This window comes from Ranitomeya variabilis, chromosome 5, assembly GCF_051348905.1.
Source record: "Ranitomeya variabilis isolate aRanVar5 chromosome 5, aRanVar5.hap1, whole genome shotgun sequence".
Classification (NCBI taxonomy): Eukaryota; Metazoa; Chordata; class Amphibia; order Anura; family Dendrobatidae; genus Ranitomeya; species Ranitomeya variabilis.
Window position 1 is genome coordinate 670,521,162 of NC_135236.1, and position 19,830 is coordinate 670,540,991.

At 44.3% G+C, this 19,830-nt stretch overlaps 1 protein-coding gene across 5 annotated transcripts in view; it reads right to left on the reverse strand.

Moving 5' to 3' along the window:
* The window catches only part of CHRM2 (cholinergic receptor muscarinic 2), a 185,777-nt gene that overhangs the window by 151,029 nt on the left and 14,918 nt on the right, over positions 1-19,830 (reverse strand). Inside the window, exon 1 of one of the 5 annotated variants that reach the window (XM_077266740.1) lies at positions 17,525-19,158. The exons of the other annotated variants lie outside the window; for them this stretch is intronic. The gene's annotated coding sequence lies outside the window, so the exon portion shown is untranslated. Of the gene's footprint in view, positions 1-17,524; positions 19,159-19,830 lie in introns of those variants that run through there. 5 annotated transcript variants of the gene reach the window in all.

The following is a 19,830-nucleotide window of genomic DNA, read 5'->3' on the forward strand; positions in this document are numbered from 1 at the left end:
TATTAGTATTCTGGTCCCCACTCCCCATGGGCAGCAGGGTTCAAATCTGGTTCCCAACGCGGTGCCATTTGTTTCACATAAATGTAAATGCACAAGTGCTAATTACTATTAATTACCCCCTTCCCCTTTGGGCAATGATGCATAATGAGGTGCGACCCGGTTCCCAGTGCGGTGCCTTTCACTTTACATAAGTGCAAATGCAGCCTAGACTATCAGTATTCTGTTCCCCACGCCCCATGGGCAGAGGGTGCAAATCTGGTGCCCAGGGGGGTGCCATCTATTTCACAAAAGTGTAAATGCACAGGGTCCAATTACTATTAATTACCCCCCTTCCACATGGGACCACTACATTTATAGCGCGGGGCTAAGAGGAGGCATAAAGATCAAAGTATTACCTTTCATTGGAGATGGGTGGTGGATGGACATAATGGAGAATTCAGGGGGGCGCCGGTAACCATTTGAGGACCCCGATATTTTTAATGATGGCCCAACGTTCCATAGGATCATCCATAACCATGACTCATAACAGCTGCCAAGTGACAAACTGAGCTCTGCTGCGCCTGTATTTTTGGAATGATGAGACACAGCCAGGCACAATTTTGATTTTCAGAGTAGGACACCCCGGGTCTCGGATACTTATCCCATATTGGTGCGTATGATTATTGAACGATGTGAAAAGAGCTGCCGTCCCGGAATTACGTCAAGTGCGGCTTAACTCACAGCCGCTCTAGGGCGGATGACTCAAGCGACACATAAATGGCCGCCGTCCTATAAATGTACACAATCGCGGCAGAAGGTCTGTGCAGCGCTTGTGGGTATTCATAGATCATCAGCTGCCCAAAAAGCAAAGCTTCCTCTAACCTAACCGATAAATACGTCATATATGTAGCTGGAAACTGTCAGCAGGTAGGTCACATCAGAAGAGCAAATAAAGACAGCAAAAAAGCTCACACAGAGCAAAGACCGGACACTACACCTCCAACCATTCACCTCCTACACCTCCACCTTCTAGCTACTTGCTGACAGTTTCCATATAGAAAATAGGGCTTTCTCTACTGAGCTGAAAAATAAGTGACACGGTAAAGTTATTATCATAAAATAGATAAAAATGACGAAAAAAAGTAATAGATAAAGTTATTATCATATAAAATAGATAAATATGACGGACTTATTTGGAAGTATTTAAATTTGGAAATATTTAGATATTTTGGGGCGACGCCGGAAGAGGAACCTATTTAGTAGATGCATGAAATTTTAATTTTTTTCTTGTATAAATAGCGCCACTCTTGTTAATGTGGCCATGTTTGGTATTGCAAGACCCAATCGCACACAGCCACATGGATGAGAGTGGAGCTGTTTACGGAAGACAATTTTTACAAGCCCTAATTTCTTCATTCCTTCCTACATTTTACCCCAGATTTAGGGATTATCTGGGTTAGACTTTGGGTTTTTTTGGGCGTTTTTCCATTTCCTCCCCAAAAAGTCAAAAACATGCAGGAAGGGGTAGAAGAAGGTTAATCCATCCGTATGTGCAGCTTCATCCCCCCAACGTTGAGCCTGGTCTTGCAGGTTCTTCTCCCAGGGTTGCTGTGATCGGTGGAATGTGTAGAGTCAGTCTGCAGCCGCTAAAGCCTGCTCACCCATATCTAACAAGGTTACATGGAGAGCTGCCATGCCGGGCAGATAATTTCCGCTAATGAGGCATCATGTGCCGTGTGTGTCATGGCGCATACTGTCCAATGCTTTGGACACGATAGGGTTAAAAGGCTGATCCCTGGCAATAATCCATTTCTTCATACAGAAGGGTACGCAGCAACCAACGGAGCAATGCAGACTGATGAACCACTTTCAGTAGATGGATTTAAGTCCGCTGGGAACGTTCTGTTCTGATGCCAAAGCGTCATTTCGTGAGAAGGAGATGTCACTTCTGCTCTCTCTTCTAAATTCCTAGTAATTCATTTATTGCAATCCCTATGACAACACTTCCTGCTTTTACCACAAACATTCAATATTTAGTTATATCAGCCGTTCTCTGAACTTATAACGATTGGTCGGGTTGAGTTCCAACGTACCTATGTTAATGATCAACATGAGCTAGAAGTGTTGTCATAGGGATATGAGGACAGTAACCTAAAAACCCAAGCACAGGAGTGATATATTTAAAAAATTACTCAATGTGTACAACATTTTTTTGTCGTTCTCTAAACTCCTCAAATATCACACTAAACCCCGAATAACAGGCTGTGATCCCCATCACGTTCCAGCTTGTTATAAAAGAATGACAATGACATGTTTACACAGGATCACAGTATCGACAATTGATGAAGTGTGGCTTCTCCTCCCTCCTCTCTGCATAGTGACCTCTGCACATAAAGCATGTCCACTACACTCTCTTTAAAAAAATTAAAAGAAAAATTACTTTCTTGATCTCAAGTTAATATTATGGGAAGTACACAGGATCACACTATCGACAATAAATGAAGTGTGGTTTCTCCTCCCTCCTCTCTGCATAGTGACCTCTGCGCATAAAGCATGCCCACTACATTCTCCTTAAAAAATCGAAGGAAAAATTACATTCTTGATCTCATGTTAATATTATGGGAAGTACATAGGATCCCACTATCGACAAACTATGAAGTGCGGCTGCTCCTCCCTCCTCTCTGTACGGTGACCTCTGCACAAAAGCATGCCCACTACACTCTCCTTAAAAAAATCGAAGGAAAAATTCCTTTTTTGATCTCATGTTAATATTATGGGAAGTTTACAATAAAAGGTAACACAAAATCGTGTCATTCACAGTTTATGCTGTTCAGTTCCTCCTTCCTCTCTGTATAGGGACCTCTGAGCATAAAGCATGATCACTATATTTTCTTTTTTTAATCTATTTAGGAAATAAATGACTTGATTAACATCATGAAAGTATTATAATAAAAGGTCCCACAAGATCATATTGACAACAGATGAATATAAGCTCCTCACCCTCTCTGTACGGTGACCTCTGCACATTAAGCGTGCTCACTACACTCTCCATGTATAAAAAATACTTTTTGATCTCATGTTAATATAATGGAAAGGTTACAATAAAAGGTAAAACAAGATCGTATTGATAATTTATGATGTTCAGCTCCTCCTCCTCTCTTCAGAGTGACCTCTGCACATAAAGCATGCTCACTATATTTTCTATTTTTATCTACTTAGGAAAAAAATGACTTGCTTAACATCATGAAAGTATTATAATAAAAGGTCACACAGGATCATATGTTTGACAACAGATGAATATAAGCTCCTCACCCTCCCTGTATGGTGACCTCTGCACATAAAACATGCTCACTACACTCTCCATGTATAAAAAAATTCTATCTTGATATCAAATTAATATCCTAAAAGGATAGCAAAAAAAGGTAACACAGGATAATATGATTGACAACAAAGGAAGTTGAGTTCCTCCTCCCTTTCTCCATGCATTAAGCATGCTCATGACATCCTCCCTTAAATAGAGCCCTATTCAAGAAAAAGTAAATTATTTATTGCTCTAACTAAAAGATAACATGGAATCATTCTTTTGACAACAGATCAAGTTCAGCTCCTCCATATTCTTCCCTCTCTCTGTATGGTAACCTCTGCGCATAAAGCATGCTCACTACATTTTCCTTTTCTTTATATATATATATATATATATATATATATATATATATATATATAAAGAAAAGGAAAATGTAGTGAGCATGCTTTATGCGCAGATATATATATATATTTAAGTTAAAAAATACTTTCTTGATTTGATTTTAATATCAATAAAAGGTCACTCATGATCATACATTTGACAGCAGATGAATATAAGCTCCTCCCTCTCTCTGTGCGGTGACCTCTGCACATAAAGCATGCTCACTACAGTATCTTTTAAAATAAATGTATATATATACATATTTTAAGTTTCTTAATTTTATATTAATATCATAAAAGGATTATAATAAATGGTAACGTAATCATATGATTGACAAAAGAGGAAGCTCAGTTCCACCTCCCTTCTCCCTCTCTGTACGGTAACCTCTGTACATTAAGCATGCTCACTACAGTCTCTTTTACATAAAAGTCATATTCAAGAAAGAGAAAATTCTTTCTTGACCTCAATAAACGATAACGGGATTGTTCTATTGACAACAGATTAATTTAGCTCCTCCTTCCTCCTCCCTCTCTATATATGGTGACCTCAGCACATAAAGCATGCCCACTACGTCTTTCTTTAAAAATATAATATTTAGGAAAAAAAAAATACTTTCCTAATGTCATTTCATTATTATGAAAGGATCACAATAAATGTAACATAGGATGATACCATTGTCAAAAAATGAAGCTCAATTCGTCCTCCTTCTCTCTGTATTGGGACCTCTGCACATAGAGCATGCTCACTCCATTGTTCTTTTAAAAAAAGTTGCATTTACGAAGGAAAAATAATTATTTATTGATCTCATCTCATTATCATGGAAGAATGACAATAAAAAGGTAACACAGTACCATTGAAAATAGATGAAGTTTAGCTCCTTCTCCTCTCTGTATGGTGATCTCTGCACATAAAGCATGCTCACTATTGTCTCCTTTAAAAAAAATGATTCAAGAAAAAATACTTTCTTCATCTCATTTTAATATTATGAACGGATTAAAGTAAATAGTAAAACGGGATCATACAATGACGACTGATGAAGTTCAGCTCCTTCTCCCTCTCTCTGTAGCGTGACCTCTGCACACAAACAAAGCATGCTCACTACATTTTCTTTAAAAATGTCCTACGTATGAACGAATCGTGACTGTTATAAACTTCTAGTGAAATATTTAGGGAAATAGACAAAGTTCCCATCTGGTGTAAAGTATATTGTACAACAGCTTGCCTCAATTACAGAAATGAATAAACTTAAATTAACTCTATGTGTCCTGTATCAATAATGCAATTGTCACTGGTTTACCAAGACAGAGAGGAGCCAGAAGACCGCAGCATCTTATTTCTCCTACTCCTGCAATGTAAAGAATAACTTCACCTTCATATTAAATGGTGCAGGTTTCTTTTTAGCAGTGCAAGGGTTAATCTGCTTAGTTGAGAGCTCTTGGAAGCTTTCCTGCATTAAGGCTCTCAGCTGTTCACTGTTAGCCACTCCCATCTCCTATATAATCTGGTCCTGGATAGCACTCATTGTCAGAGATAGCTCCATGCTGCATGGTTAGTAGATGGTGGTTTGCTGTAGTTGTTTGAGAAGGCGTTTGGTGGATTTATCTAAGACTGTTGCTAGGTTTTGGATGTATGCTAATTCCCCTCCTTCTCCTACTTTGGTTTTACCCCATCCGCCAGTCACTGCATTCCTCTGTTATATGTGTAAGTACATTTGTATTATTGGTATTTTCCTTTATCCCTGTTCATATTACCTTGTTAGTCTGGTTGGTTTACTACAGTACACTACTACTCTCCTCTCACCTGGGAGACTGAGGGCGGATTCAAGAGCTAAAGCAAGGTATCTGGAAAAGGCATCTTCACCATCAGAAGTAATCCGGGGGAACAGGGCAAGATAGGGCACCCTTAGTGTTAGGGACAAGGAATCCCGCGATACTCAACTACAGAGTCGTCACAGCAATATCTGCCATCAATTATGAAACTCAATATGTATCACAGTTCTGTTAGAAGCGACACCAGCCTGCTAAAACAGCATGAAATTAGTCTGAAATAAAGCCATGGTTGTAGCCTTCTGAATAATTGTTTGATAAAAAAAAGCTTAGCTTTGTCCTGGTTTTATTGGTAGCCACATTAAGCTAAGCACTAACATGCAGGTTGTAAAGTTTAAAAAAAAACTGTTAAAAATGTTCAAATGACTGTATTACTAATTTTTTTTTTACCAGTAGGTGGCATAGCACAAGGCTGTAAGTACATTTTTTTTTCCTCCAAGAGGTTATAGTTATGTTTGGCTGTAACAGCACTCCATATGGCCAGGAGGGGTACTACATGTAAAAATGAAATGTTTTATATAAATGTTTTTACACTCGTGACACTTTCCTATTACATAATTAATATGAGTGGAAAAAGCACTGCCCACCCCCAAAAAATCAGCACACTCCTCTCCTGAAACCATTTGTGCTACTAAAAGGCCCTCTTCTTTCGAATTATCATTTATCTACAACCACAAACTACTCAGTCGCTTTCTCCTCGCAGGTCACTTGCCTCCCTCAGAATCAGAACATTCCTCTTCTACTGCTCGTTTCTGATTGGCTACATAGTGTTCTATCTCCGCCCACTGCCAGAATTCATTATTTGCTCTTGCGATCTCATTGGCTACAACAGGTTCTTTCACCACCCACTGGACCAAAGCACGTCAACACTCATCCTACGCTGCTGAGAACATTTCAGTGACTTATAGGAGTTGTCTGGTTTGGAAACCCCAATTTTAATCACTTTCTCAGAATATAATAAAGGGACAGTCCTTTTTTAGGCATCTTTGGAGTAGTAAGTGGCTACACAAGCATCTCTCCCTCTGGAGGACCCTACAAGTCCGTGTATTACAGGGGCACCCTATTGATTTAAATGGAAGCTGTAATACTCCATCTAGCCAGTGGTGTCACTGCAGGGAAACTAAACACTTGCTGCCTTGCTCTCCGATCAACTGATTTTCCAAGGATCCTTTAAGAAAAAATCATTTTCTCCGATCGCGTAAATCTTTTTTGTTGGTGGCAGGGTATTCTGTCCTCAACCAAAACAGCACAAAAAAAATACTATAAAAGGCTTCTAATCTGCAATCTGCTCGTTGACTCTCGGCCCAAATTCAATCATCCGTTTGGGCCAAATCAGACAAGACTGAGCTGCTGGGGGATTGGGTTTTCTTTCTTTTTCTGCCATGCACGATCCATATCAAGCATGAGGTCATCCTGAACCCATAAACACGGAGAGACGAGGGCCAAAATCTGCAATCTGCCCCGAGTGATGACTACCTGGACCGCCCGTCTCCTATACACAATGCATCAATAGGCGACATCGCCGCGCCTGCCTCTCCTCCTGCGGCGCAAAGCTGTCAGCGCTTTGTGAGGGCGCAGATAAAAATAAGTTTTACCTCATTATAATTGATTTCCTATGCAAATGAGCACTCATTATCTTGTTGCAGCCAGCTGACACACAATACGTTTTAAGAAAATCGGAGAAAAGAAGGTTTTGTTCTGCTCTGCGGCTCTTACAATGTAATTCCACTCAACCAAGCACAGGGGGCGCCAGCAGGAACATAAAAATAATTGTAACTGGGCTGTGTCACGGATGGTCACATTTGGCTTTACGGCAGCTGCCTGACACTAGCCCTAAAAGTTTATACTACACAAAGGACATGTGAACAGTATAAAACACATAGATAATAATTAATGCCATGTTATGATAGATAAAGCCAACTTTAAGGAGAATCTGTCACGCTGTGTCTGTCGACAGAGAACCTGAGCGGAACGATATATAGGTTTGTTAGAAAATAGCCAGTAAAATTTGTATTTTATGCTTAAAATCCCTGGCGTTTGTATGCAGAGGAGTCCAGTGGGCGGTCCTAACCCAGTGAACACTGAATAGGACCGCCCACTGGACTCATAGGCATACGAACACCATGGAGTTTGATGAATAAAATGCAAGGTTTACTGAAACTTTTCCAACAAAAGTGTATATCAATCCGATCAGTTCCTCATGAAGGGGAGGGGAAACAAATACCATTCCCAAGTTCTGAGTGTCAAAACTGAACATAAATAAAGGGAAAGTTTACAGAGTGTATATAAAGTCCAATCTGATGGCGCCGTAGTAAAGAGCAGGAGAAACCGAGAAGATTGATATATCACTCTCTGGAAAAAGTTTCAGGAGAACTTGTATTTTATACATTATTCTTCCTGTTCTTAACTGAAAAGTCCAGTAGGTGGTACTTCTCACTAAGCGGGACCGCCCACTGGACTCCTAAGCACAAAAAGGCACTTAACTGAGTTATATAAGTTATACTGAATCTTTTCCCACAAAGTGATATATTAATCTGCTCAGCTCCTTCTTATCTATATAATGCAGCCCACAGCTAGGACTCGCCTGGTGTTCCTGTCTAAGAAGTCCAGTGGGTGGTACCTCTCACTAATTAGGACCACCCACTGGACTCCTAAGCACAAAAAGGCATTTAATGGAGTTATGTGTTATACTGAATCTTTTCCTACAAAATGATATATCAATCAGCTCAGCTCCTACTTTTCTATATAATGTAGTCCACAGCTAGGACTTGCCTGGTATTCCTGCCTGAAAAGTCCAGTGGGCAGTACCACTCACTAAGAAGGACCACCCACTGGACTCCTACGCATAAAAAGGCATTTAAGGGAGTTATATGTTATACTGAATCTTTTCATATATCAATCTGTTCAGCTTCTTCTTTTTTACACAAAGCAGCCCACAGCTAGGACTTGCCTGGTATTCCTGCCTGAGAAGTCCAGTGGGCGTTACCTCTCGCTAAGTAGGACCACCCACTGGACCCCTAAGCATAAAAACTCTTTTAAATGAGTTATATAAGTAACACTGAATCTTTTCCCACAAAATGATATATCAATCTGCTCAGCTCCTTCTTCTCTATGCAATGCTACCCACAGTAACAGGTTCCCTTTAATCTTTGGCTGTGGAGCCCCTTTCTCTTCTGTATACCCTGAAGGTTTTTGTTAGGTGGGAGTGTTCACTATATGAAGGGAGGGTCAACAAATATTAATTGTAGCGACGTTTTGGCTAAGCGCCCTTCATCAGGATTCAGATATAATCTTGCTTAAAGGGGTTGTCCATAGTAATAGCTCCATGCAACCTTGTTGATTTCTGCTCTGTCACAATAGAAAAGGTTTCAGCCAATCAAGAACCATAGTTGTAACTAAAACTGATGTTATTTCCAATGTGGACCAATCAATAAGACTTCCATAAATTGATATTTTCTAAAATTTTGGGGCGCCCAATCTTCAGGCGGCATGTTATAGAGCCGGAGGAGCTGAGCAGATTGATATATAGGTTTCTGGAAAAACATTCAATACATCTTGTACTGTATCTATTTAAATCCCGGCTGATTCTAGACTTAGGAGTCCAGTGGGCGGACCTAATCTCCGCCCACTGGACTCTTAAATATAAAAAAGTCAGTTTTAACATTAAGAAAAATACAAGATATACTGAATATTTTTCCACAAAACGGTATATCAATCTTCTCAGCTCCTCCTGCTCTATAACATGGTGCCAGTAGATTGGGCTGTAGTTACAAAAGGGCCTGATCAATTTGGTTGGAAAGTGTTCTCTGCAGTTCCAGCATTCTGATTAATGTAATGGCGAGCGCCATCTTTAAAATATAAAAAAAACAATATTGACCCATGAAGCCCGAGAATTGCAAAGCCTCGAATATGGAATTTATAAAAATGAGACTCACAGATGGATTCTACGGCTGCTCCCAGATGCATTTTTATCCTTGAAATCCCTAAATTTACAGGAAAAAAAGAAGCTGGAAGAAGGAACAAACGAGCGCGAGGAAGGATCAGCGAGAATCTGCTGGACTGACAAGATAAAACTCCAAGAGAAGACATGGGCTCAGGACGACTTTTGCTTCATTCCGAATTTTTTAAGTTTGATATTTTTGATATTTTTTATTTTTATAAATCCCTGAAGGTTCGTTAATCCGGGCAGTCCCGCCTGCTGCAATCACACGAGGTCTTCCACAAATTGCAATTTCCTCTCTTAACGTGATCACGACGAGCAGTGAAAAGTGGAGCGTCAGATATCAGAACGTGCAGCGTCCATTATGTCACACGGAGGCTCCGGGAGAACTAATGGGATGATGGATCGGGAGGACCGGGGGAGGATGTGGGGGAGGATCGGGGAAGATGGGGGGAGGACCGGGGGAGGATGGGGGGAGGATCGGGGGAGGGTGCAGGGGAGGATCGGGGGAGGATGCAGGGAGGATCGGGGGAGGAAAGAGGGAGGATCGGGGGAGGATAAAGGGAGGATGCAGGGGAGGATCGGGGAAGATAGGGGGAGGACCGGGGGAGGATCGGGGGAGGATGTAGGGAGGATCGGGGGAGGGTGAAGGGGAGGATTGGGGGAGGAAAGAGGGTGGATGCGGGGGAGGATCGGGGAAGATGGGGGAGGACCGGTGGAGGATGGGGGAGGACCTGGGGAGGATGGGGGGAGGATCGGGGGAGGGTGCAGGGGAGGATCGGGGGAGGAAAGAGTGAGGATCGGGGAGGATAAAGGGAGGATGCGGGGGAGGATTAGGGGAGGATGTGGGGGAGGATCGGAGGAGGATATAGGGAGGATTGGGGAGGATGCAGGGGAGGATCGGGGGAGGAAAGAGGGAGGATCGGGGGAGGAAAGAGGGAGAATCGGGGGAGGATAAAGGGAGGATGCGGGGGAGGATTAGGGGAGGATGTGGGGGAGGATCGGGGAGAATGTAGGGAGGATCAGGGAGGATGCAGGGGAGGATTGGGGGAGGATAGAAGGAGGATCGGGGGAGGATTGGGGAGGATGGAGGGGAGGATCGGGGAGGATAAGGGGAGGATCAGGGGAGGAAGCGGGGGTGGATGGAGAGAGGATTGGGGGAGGATGCGAGGGAGGATTGGGGGAGTATGAGGAGGAAGATGTAGGGAGGATTGGGGACGATAAAGGGAGGATCGGGGGAAAATGCAGGGGAGAATGTAGCCAGGATGCAGGGGAGGATTGGGGTAGGATGGAGGGAGTATTGGGGGAGGTTGGGGGGAGGATCAGGGGAGGATGTGGGGGAGGATCGGGGAAAGATGGAGGGGAGGATTGGGGGAGGATGGAGGGAGGATCAGGAGAGGATGGGGAGGATACATGGAGGATCGGGGGAGGTTGCGGGGAGGATTGGGGGACAATGGGGAGGATTCTGGAGGATGGGGGAGAATAGAGGGAGGATCAAGGGAGAATGGATGGAGGATCGGGGGATCGCTGCATCTATGCTGATTATAATAGCGGGGTAAAAAACATAAAAGCAATAATAACAATAATAAGGGCAGAAATGTGTCTTACATTGTGTAAGATGCTAATAACACAATGAAAAAAAAATTTAAATATTGGAAAATAAAATCAATTAAAATCATAAATATTTGAGGATTTTTTTTAAACTAACACCTAATAATTAAGCAATTAACCGATATAGATGGATAAAACACCTGTAGTGATCTGAGGTTTAGATATAGCGGGGTCAGAATCTGAAGTCTCATCTGGGCCCCTGTATCTAAAAGGGTCCTATAATAAGCCCCCAATATTACACATGACATGTAGGGGGACATCTGTAAACTGTCTATTGATCTCTCTATATATCCCTCTATTATCTGTCTATCTATCTATTATGTACAGTATCTATTATCTATCTATTATCTATTATCTATCTATCTATTATCTATCTATTATCTATCTATTATCTATCCATCCATAAATCTGCATTGTTATTATTGCTAAATAATCTACTACTTGACTGTCAGAGGAGGATTTATGAGCTGTGACCGCCCCTCCCCCCCAACCCCATAAAATAGCACAACACAAAATAATACTAGTACAAATATAATTATAATAAAAAATCAGAATAATAAATAGCTAATTGCCATTATTATAATTCCGAATGCTGACGGCACAACTAATAGTCAGTGATCTCACGTATTCTATTATATATCTATACTGAATTCATTAGGATTAATATACAGGGGTGTAACTATAATAGGTGCAGGAGTTGCAATTGCACCCGGGCCCTGGAGCTTAAGGGGCCCAATATTTGGCCCATATGATCAGACCGTGCCCATGGTTGTTGGCCAGAACGTTAATCGTGTAGCTTCGCACACACAGATATTGATTATTGGCTTTGATTGCAAAAAAAAATATAAAAAAATAAAAAAGTTTTGAAATAATTCAACAATATATTTGAAATAAATATTTACAAATGGAAGCAGAGAAGCGCAGGAGCTTGCAATCTACGGCGCCATCCCCTCTTCGTGTCTGACGAGCTTTTATTTCGGTGGAACCAGTTGTTTGTGTTTCGGACGGAGAAGATTTTCCCTAAGAGCCATTAGGATATTAAGCCGTCGAGCGTCTTGAGTGCGGTCCAGCTTGGCACGAGGCTTCGCTCCCATAAATCTAGATCTGCACTAATGAAAGCACATCCTGCGGAGAAACACACTGCTGCGGTATTCCCCGCGAGCCAGCGGCCTCTGCGCCGTAAGCTCCGACACTTGTTGAGCACCCCATACGGGGCGGCTCTGCTACTCTGCCGCAAAACCACCTGGCAACACGTTTCGCCTGCACTCAGCGACAAAGCCAGCTCTGCTACCTCTGACAAAGCTAGCATCGCTGTATAGTATCTCATTGAGATAAAATACTGATTTAATATCTAATCTTCTCCTACGTAACTTCACGCTGCTCGGCCTCGCAGTAACCCATTTACAGATGTAGCAGAGCTGACTTTGTCCTTAACCGCTTCATTTCTGCAGATAAGGAAGGAGTCTTATGGAAAACCTCAGGTGACACCTTGCAGGGTCTTGGGGAGTCGTGACAATGATAAAGTGAGCTCTGCTTCACCAAACTCAGCTCTGCTGCATCACTGTTCACATTGGGCTGAATAGAGGGACGCAGTCATCAAAATGAAAATTCCTATATCCTGTGATGAGATGGAAGACGCAGTCAACTCTGCTACATCTAAAAGCTTTATGGTTGTAATTGGCTTTACATCCCTATATACTGTCCTCACTGGGCTTCATGTACTGAGTTAAATGACATCTGCAAAATTCACATTCCTATACAGTTCTCATGCTACAGCTTTCGGGCTTCAAGAATCAATGTGACCATGAGATAAATGACAAATTTAGCTCTGCTACATCTGCAGCATCGCAGCCTGAGCTCAGCAATCCTTCACTGTTCTGATGCTATCAGTTTGCTTCAGGAGTTTGAATACGAGTGAAATGACAACCTTAGCTCTGCTACATCGGTCTCATGCCATCCAGGCTGGTTCACTTCTGCCACTGTAAGTCCAATAGATGTAAATCCAACAGAGCCAGGAGGATGAACGACTGCATTAATGGGGGGCAGGGGGCCAATTACAAGGGCATCGGTGAAATACTCGTTCTGTGAGGGATGAGGCCGACAACAGACAATGGGCACCAGTGATGGGAAGGAACACAGCCGGCGAGCCGTGCCCAACCACAGCTAGCCCAATATGGCAGAGATGTGGCCACTGGCCAGGCTTTACTTCACCTGGAGCAAAGACTCTGCACTGCCAATACATGCTCATTCACAATAAGATTGCATGACAGAAAAATGGCCACGCCGCAAGGTGCAGATAGAGAGATAAGATGGATGGATGGATGGATGGATGGATGGATGGGTGGATGGATGGATAGGTGGATGGATGGATGGGTAGATTGATGGTTGGTTGGATGGATGGATGGACAGACGGATGGATGGGCGGATGGGTGGATGGATGGGTGGATGGGTGAGTGGATTGATGGTTGGATGGATTGATGGATGGGTGGATGTATGGATGATGGGTGGATGGATGGGTGGATGGATGGATGATTGATGGATGGGTGGATAGATGGGTGGATGGATGGATGATTGATGGATGGATGGATGGAAAGATGGAAGGATGGGGGATGGATGGAAGGAAAGGTGGATGGATGGATGGATGAAAAGATAGGTAGATAGATATATAGATAATAGATATATAGATAATAGATAGATAGATAGATAGATAGATAGATAGATAGATAATAGATAGATAGATAGATAGATCGATAGATAACAGATAGATAGATAGATAGATAGATAGATAATAGATAGATAGATAGATAGATAGATAGATAGATAGATAGATAGATAATAGATAATTGATAGATAGATAGATAGATAGATAGATAGATAATAGAGAGATAATAGATAATAGACGGATAATAGATGGATAATAGATAGATAATAGATAATATATGGATAATAGATAGATATATAATAGATAATAGATAGATAATAGATAGATAGATAATAGATAATAGATAGATAATAGATAGATAGATAGATAGATAGATAGATAGATAGATAGATAGATAGATAATAGATAGATAGATAATAGATAATAGATAGATAATAGATAGATAATAGATAGATAGATAGATAGATAGATAGATAGATAATAGATAGATAGATAGATAGATAGATAGATAGATAGATAGATAATAGATAGATAATAGATAGATAGATAGATAGATAGATAGATAGATAGATAGATAGATAGATAATAGATAGATAGATAATAGATGGATAATAGATAGATAGATGGATAATAGATAATAGATAGATGATAGAATAACTCATGTAAACATCCCACTATTCTGCAGGTTTTTACATCTATACCATTACTTTCCACCCTTCGCCTCTAGTCCTCGCCATGTCGGTATTTCCCAGTATACAGATCATACCCCAGTTCGCTCCCCTTCTGCACCATTTCACAGCCATCACACCTCCCTCACACTATTGATTCATGCTCATGGCTACCACAATATAACGAATCTGGAAAGTTTGTGAACCCCCATCTTGATTTTTATGTTTTAATTGGACCTAATTTGATCTCATGATCATAAAATAGATCTCCCATCAGATGTCCTTATCGATGCAGCTACGGAATCGTGTCCCACCACTCATCCTCCGTGGACATCGGGCTCTGGCTAGGAGAAGATGAAAGCCCCCTGGAAGCAAATGATCAAAGGCTCCGAAGATTAATCCCTTAACGCTTCCAATTTGCCCACTCTTGAGGTGCCTTCCGAGCTGGTAACAAAGTCTTCCCCAAACGTATAGAGAGATCATCATCACTTAATGTTCCCGGGCAGGAAAATTAAAGAGCTCCTCTCCCCGGGTATAAATGATTCATGGGCTTCCAGTTTATATCATCCCTTTAATTAGAAGACCAAGTTCCCCCCTTGGTAATCGTCCGTATATTAATGTATCAGATCCCACTGCCCATGTTCTCCGCCATCCTTAGTAGGAGGATGGGAGGGGGTCTGGAGATGGAGCATAGGTCCTTTGTATAATGGGTTTAACCTACTTGTCCTTATAAAGTCGCCATCAGCAAAAATGTTCTAGATTATGGGAAATAAGATTACGTAGATTTGGGAGAAGGGTGGTGGTGGACAGAAATGTTGCAGCGGGACCTCCTCCTCCTCTTCCTTTTTATTTTTCCATCTACCTCCCAGGTTGTGTTGAGGAGTAACCCGAGAATTAAGAGGGATGCTCAACAGATTAGGAACAAAGGGCTAGGTAGGGGAAGGCACTCTCACTAGCAGGTGGAGGCAAACAGCGCCGTGGAATAGGTTGGTGCTATGGAAATAACAGAAAATTAGACACTATTATTAACCCATTGAAATCCCAACCTGGTAATGTTAACATTTTTGAGCAGCTAAGAGGAGAATTGAGAAAGGGCACCAACATGGAGGAAGAGGCAACAATAAAAAGGAAGGGGTACCAAGATGAAAAAAGGGACATCAACAAGCAGGAAGGGGCAACAATAAGAGGAAGGGGCATCAGCAAGGAGAAAGGCATAACAACGAGGAAAGGGGACCACCAAGGAAAAAGGGGCAACAACAAGGAGGATGAGGCACCAACAAGGAGGAAGGGGCAACAAAAAAGAGGAAGGGGTACCAACATGGAAAAAAGGACACCAACAAGAAGGAAGGGGCAACAATAAGGAGGAAGAGGCATCAGCAAGGAGGAAGGCGTAACCTCGAGGAAAGGGCACCACCAAGGAAAAAGGGGCAACAACAAGGAGGACAAGGCACCAACAATGAGGAAGGGGCAATAACAAGGAAGAAGGGGCACCAACAAGGAGGAAGAAACATCAATAAGGAGGAAAGGGCACAAACAAGGAGGACGAGGCACCAAAAAAGAGGAAGGGGCAATAAAAAGGAAGAAGGGGCACCAACAAGGAGGAAGAGACATCAATGAGGAAAGGGCACAAACAAGGAGGATGGGGTGCCAACAAGAAGGAAGGGGTGCCAACAAGTAGGAAGGGGTATCAAAAAGGAGGAAAGGGCAATAACAGGGAGGAAGGGGCCACAACATGGAGGAAGGGGCACCAACACGGAATAAGAAGCACCAACAAGGAGAAAGGGGGATCAACAAGGTGGAAAAGGCACCAACAATGAGGAAAGGGCACCAACAAGGCAAAAGGGCAACAACAAGGAGGATGAGGCACCAACAAAGAGGAAGGGGCAATAACAAGGAAGAAGGGACACCAACAAGGAGGAAGAGACATCAATAAGGAGGTAAGGGCACAAACAAGGAGGAAGGGGTGCCAATGAGGAGGAAGGTGTGCCAACAAGGAGGAAGAGGTATCAACAAGGAGGAATGGGCAACAACAAGTAAGAAGGGGCCACAACATGGAAGAAGGGGCACCAACATGGAATAAGGAGCACCAACAAGGAGGAATGGGGATCAACAAGGTGGAAGGGGCGCCAACAATGAGGAGGGGGTGCCAACAAGGAGAAAGGGGCACCCAAGAAGAGTGGGTAACAACAAGGAGGAACGGGTAACAACAAGGAGGAAGGGGAAGCAACAATGAGGAAGGGGCACCAGCAAGGAGGAAGGGTTACCAACAAGGAGGTCAGGTCACCAACAAGGACAAATGGGCAACAAGGAGGTAGAGGCACCTATAAGGAGGAAGTAGTACCAACAAAAAGGAAGAGGCAACAACAAGGAGGAAGGGGCATCAACCAAGAGGAAAGTGCACCAATAAGCTTGTGTACGACACTGCATAATAAGTTAGCGCCATAATAAATATACGGTGCCACGAATATGCTGCTAGTAATAATGGAGGTAATGAGAGTATTTAACCCTCCGTATTCCAGGGCAATGACCGGCCATGTTCTGGATGCTGCCAATGCTGCATAAACAATTGGACATCACAATGGGCTCCGTAATAGGTGACAGATTATACTGAACTTGTGCCAACCAGGTTAGGGACAGACGTGAACGTGATTAAAAAAAACAATGTTGGCCAATATGTTGCCAGTGGTGTAGGAGGCATAGGTAGGAATTAACCCCTTGTCCACTGAGCAACAGCCACAGGTGAACCATGAAGGTGTGAATGAAATCCTTAAGTAGGGGTGGGATGGGATCAGCAGACCATCCAGACTGGCACCTAAGCACAACCCTGCAAGGTTGGCACCTCCTCGCCAGCTGATAGGTGAAAGTGTTAAATGACGACATGGCAAACAATGCAGTTTGTCATTAGGACTGGCGGTAATTAAGTGCAGCAATGTTTGCCTTGGGTGGGAAACTGACAAATGACTGTAGTGGATTTCTGGATTTCTGCAGAGAGGGAGCATCTGGTGTTACTGAAACAGTTGACGACAGCACCTTCTGCGTCCCCACAGCGAGAGGTGCCAACGCAGCCAGCGCCAATGCCAGCCTACACATGCCCCAGGCAGCATGGCACCACAGTCACAGCTCTATGGGGACAAGACAAGAGCAGCCACCTACCTGGGAAAGAGCGCTCTGCAAGCTGGGCTCCCCGCTGGGCAGCAGAGGTGGTCGGTGCAGTGCCCACCAGTCATAAGAAGGGGCAGGGGTCTTGGAACAAGTCTCCCATCCTGTCTTCCTTGGAGCTGAGGGTGTTGGCTGCTGTGGCAGGACAGTCAGAAGAGCAGTGGCATTGTCCTGGGTGATGGTCACATCCCTGCTGTTAGAAGATGGCACTGCCAACTTCATGCGCTCTCAGGCAATGTGGGGAATGGCTGCAGTGTCAGAGGCTGCAAGGTGAGGAGAATTCATCCATCTGGTCATAAAGGTGAAGCGGGGGAGGTGCTGTGCCCACCTCTGCTGCGGGTGCCGGCTCCCTTCAGTGCCCACCTCTCCTGCAGTTGTCGGCTCCGGTCAGAGCCCACTTCTTCTTCAGGTGCTGGCTCCGCTCAGTGCCGACCTCTCCTGTAGGTGTCGGCTCCGCCCAGTGCCCACTTCTCCTGCAGGTGTCGGCTCACCTCAGTGCCCACCTCTCCTGCAGTTGCCGGTTCCGCTCAGTGTCCGCTGCTCCTGCAGGTGCCGGCTCCACTCAGTGCCCACCTCTCCTGCAGGTGCCCACTTCTCCTGCAGTTGCCGGCTCCGCTCAGTGCCTGCTGCTCCTGCTCCGCTCAGTGCCTGCTGCTCTTGCAGGTGCCGGTTCCGCTCAGTGCCCGCTGCTCTTGCAGGTGCCGGCTCCCCTCTGTGCCCACCTCTCCTGCAGGTGCCGTCTCCGCTCAGTGCCCACCTCTCCTGCAGGTGCAGGCTACGCTCAGTGCCCGCTGCTCCTGCAGGTGCCGGCTCCGCTCAGTGCCCGCTGCTCCTGCAGGTGCCGGTTCCGCTCAGTGCCCGCTGCTCTTGCAGGTGCCGGCTCCCCTCTGTGCCCACCTCTCCTGCAGGTGCCGGTTCCGCTCAGTGCCCGCTGCTCTTGCAGGTGCCGGCTCCGCTCAGTGCCCGCTGCTCCTGCAGGTGCCGGCTCCGCTCAGTGCCCGCTGCTCCTGCAGGTGCCGGCTCCGCTCAGTGCCCGCTGCTCCTGCAGGTGCCGGCTCCGCTCAGTGCCCGCTGCTCCTGGTGCTGCTGCTGCCCGCTGAGCTGCTGGCGGTGACTGTGCGCAGACCCTGCACTAGGACAGGATTACAGCTGCTGAATGTGCGGCTCCTCCAATGAGATCCGCACTGCTCCCTGATTTGGTGGCTCTGGCTGAATAGAGAATGACTCTGTCTCCCCTCCTGTCACTCTCATCATCATATTCTGCTGCCTCTTTCTACACACATCACCCCCTCTCTGTCTCTTCCCCATTCCTGCTGTCTCTTTACTGCCTCTGCTCCCCTCTGTCTTTCTCTTTCCTCTCTCTGTGTCTTCCATGCTGATTTCTCTGTTCCTGCATCTCTGATGAGACTCTCACATCCAGTTTATCTTTTTGTCTTCTGTTTTTGGGTAGTCTCGCCCTCCTCTCTGGTGGTCTCTGCATGTCCCTCTTCTGTCTCTCATCTTTACCTGTCTGGTATATTCCTCTGTCTCTTCTTTCTCTACTCCTCTTCCTACCTCCCTCACTATGTCTCTTCTCTTGTTCCTCTGTCTCTGCTTCTCTGTGTCCCCCAGTCTTTTTTCATGTGTGTCTCACAATGTGTCTCTTCTCTCTCCTTCCTCCATCCATTTCCCAGTGTCCTCTGTTTTTATGTCTCTTTTCCTCTGTCTCTGTATCGCTCATGTTATCTCACAATGTCTCTTCTCTCTCCTTTCTCTGTCCATTTATCAATGGCTCTGATATTCTCTCGCCTGTCTCATGGCTCTCTCTGACTCTGCTGTATGTTTATCCCTCATTGTCTGTTCTCTGCTCCCTCACTCCTCTGTCTCTCTTTTATGTCATATACCGTTACAGTCTTTGCAAGTCCATCACTCACTTTTTATGTTCACACCTCACTCACTGACCACTGCTGTCTCTTTACACCTACCTCTCTGCACTGCTCTCTGTCTTATCTCTGTCCTATCTGTCCCAGTATGTCTCTCCCCCACTTTCTCCCTCTCTTTCCTATCAGTCCCTGTGTGTCTCTCCCCCACTTTCTCCTTCTCTTTCCTTTCAGTCCCTGTATGTCTCTCCCCCACTTTCTCCTTCTCTTTCCTTTCAGTCCCTGTATGTCTCTCCCCCACTTTCTCCCTCTCTTTCCTATCAGTCCCAGTATGTTCCTCCCCCACTTTCTCCCTCTCTTTCCTATCAGTCCCAGTATGTCTCTCCCCTACTTTCTCCCTCTCTTTCCTATCAGTCCCAGTATGTCTCTCCCCTACTTTCT